Source organism: Silene latifolia, chromosome Y (genome assembly GCF_048544455.1).
Source record: "Silene latifolia isolate original U9 population chromosome Y, ASM4854445v1, whole genome shotgun sequence".
Taxonomy (NCBI): domain Eukaryota; kingdom Viridiplantae; phylum Streptophyta; class Magnoliopsida; order Caryophyllales; family Caryophyllaceae; genus Silene; species Silene latifolia.
The window spans coordinates 294,997,159-294,999,935 of record NC_133538.1 but is presented as its reverse complement, the minus strand read 5'-3'; the positions used below and the strand labels follow the sequence as shown (position 1 = coordinate 294,999,935).

At 42.9% G+C, this 2,777-nt stretch overlaps 1 non-coding gene across 1 annotated transcript; it reads right to left on the bottom strand.

Annotated features, from left to right (window-relative positions):
- Positions 1-111, bottom strand: LOC141635652 (small nucleolar RNA R71). The gene has a single exon (XR_012540324.1). It is a non-coding gene; the product is annotated as a small nucleolar RNA R71 (small nucleolar RNA).
- Between the last annotated feature and the right edge of the window lie 2,666 nt (positions 112-2,777).

Below are 2,777 nucleotides of genomic sequence, written 5' to 3'. Positions count from 1 at the left end.
ACGCCTTGAGAAGTAAAATCACAAGTTTCCAAAGAAGGAGTCGATGAAGATTTTTGTGAAGCATGGGGACGTTTCAAAAGTTTGGTCCGAGTTTGTCCCTCACCATGGCTTCCAAAGAATGGTATCTTTGCAACCTATTTTATAATGCTCTATATGATGATTATAAGGTCATCCTGGATGCAGCTGCTAATGGCAGGTTCCAAAACAATACCGGTCAAAGTAAAGGTTGGAACACTATTGAGGAGATGACAGTTCATAGAGCTGAGTTTGGAAGTTCACGTGGAAAGTCACGAAAGCAAAGTGATGAAATGAGTGCCGTTGTGACACTTATAACTTCTATTACTGCCCGTCTCGAGAAGCTCGAGATTTCTGAAGCTTCCAAGGAGAAAGTTGAAATACCTGTTCAAAACTCAAATGAGATCGAGAAGTTGAGAGAGATGGTCCAACTCCTTTTGGTTCAAGTGGCGAATATGGAAGCAGCCGGGATTGAGTCCTCAAAGAATTTTGTGAAGCAATTGGAGAATATGGAGGCTAAGCAAGTTGCTAATTCTTCAAGCAAATGTGAAGGGCGGTTGAGACGATTAATGCCATTAATCTCGATGGCCTCTCTTATGAAAGTCCCGACGAGCCAAAGGAAGACTCGGAAATGATGAAGAAGCTCGTTTAAATTCGTGCAAAAACGAGCTCAATTGCCGATATTTCCGTCGATCGACCAATATTGTCGATCGATCGATCAAGTGTCGATAAAATAGTTTCGATCGAAACTATTCACACCTAACACGATCGATCGATCGACCAACATAGTCGATCGATCGATCGATCACTGACGAAATCAATTCTGAACAGGAACTGTTCACGCCCAGCCAAGTTGGTCGATCGACCACTCATATCAGTCGATCAACTGGAACTCCAGAGCAGGATGCAAATCCATCAACTAGTTTGCATGATTCTTCACTCATTGATGATTTGACGGGGGTTTTAAACTTACGGAAGCCGAAGGTTACTGATCCTACGACCAGTGTTGCAGTCCCGTATCCGGAGCGTTTGAAGGCTACTAAGATGGAGCGTAAGTTTGGTAAGTTTCTGGAGATGGTCCAAAATCTCGAGGTAACGGTTCCTTTCACTGATCTAATTACCCAGGTACCCTCTTACGCTAAATTTATGAAAGATATTTTAAATCGTAAGAGAAATTTTCGTGATGATGGTAATGTTGCTTTTGTGGAAGAGTGTAATGCTCTTTCGCAAATTAATGTGCCACCTAAATTGAAGGACCCGGGTAGTTTTTCGATTCCTTGCACCATAGGTAACCACGTAATCGGAAAGGCCCTTTGTGACTTAGGGGCCAGTGTCAGTGTCATGCCCTATTCTGTTTGCGAAAGGTTAAACATTGGTAGACTTAAGGTGACCGATATTACCGTTCAAATGGCAAATAGATCGACTCAGAGACCTATAGGTGTTCTAGAGGATGTACCCGTTCGAGTGGGTAAGTTTTTTATTCCTGTCGATTTCGTTGTTTTGGACATTGCAGAGGACAGTCAGATACCTATTATTTTAGGTAGACCGTTTTTACATACAGCTGGGGCTGTAATAGATGTCAAACACGGAACCATCACCTTAGAGGTAGGGGATGACACCATTGAGTTCAGTCTTGCTCACAAGGTGACTGAACCTACCGATGAGGATACGTGTTATTCCATTGATATTGTTGACAGGGCTGTTACTTGTAATTGGAGGGAATCCTTAGCCAAGGATCCCTTAGCTGATCTAACCCGTTTAGATGAGTGTGCGGTAATACTGATGGAGAATGCTTTGAGGAGCCAAATGCTTTGGTAGCCTCAATGGAGAGCTACGAGCTCAATGACGAAGAAGATGAGATGCTTTTGAGCTTGGCCAACGAGAACTTGGTCAACACTTGCTACACCATTGAAGCTGATTCTGTCTATGCTGTAGAGGTAAAGGTGCCGGAGCGTAAGCCACTTCCTCCTAATCTTAAGTATGTTTTTTTAGATGATACGGAGCGACTCCCGACCATTGTTAGTTCTAAGCTTAATGATGACCTACTATCCTGCTTTGATGTGTGTGCTTAAGAAAAACAGGAAGGCTTTGGGTTACTCTTTGGATGACATCAAGGGCATCACCACGATGTTTGTATGCATAGGATAGAGTTGGAAGAAGGCCACAAGCCTTACGAGACGGTCAACGTCAACGCAAGTTGAACCCAAAGATGCGAGGAAGTTGTTATGGGTGAGGTGATGAAACTACTCGATGCAGGTATTATTTATACAGTTGGCAACTCCAAGTGGGTTAGCCCAGTTCAGGTAGTCCCGAAGAAAGGAGGGACTACCGTGGTTAAAAATGATAAAAATGAATTAATACCAACTCGAGTAGTGACAGGGTGGCGGATGTGCATTGATTATAGACGGTTAAATGCCGCCACCAAGAAAGACCACTTCCCCTCCCTTTTGTTGACCAAATGACTGAAAGACTTGCCTCTAACAAATTTTTCTGTTTTCTAGACGGATATTCAGGGTTCTTTCAGATCCTTATTCATCCAGACGATCAGAGTAAGACCACTTTTACCTGTCCACAGGGTGTTTTTGCATACCGTAGAATGCCTTTCAGATTGTGTAACGCCCCTGCTACCTTTCAGAGGTGCATGATGGGGATTTTTTCTGATTATATAGAGAATATTATGGAAGTATTCATGGATGATTTCTTTATGGTAGTGACTTTGATCGTTGTTTAGCTAACCTTGATAAAGTCATGCGGCGTTGTAT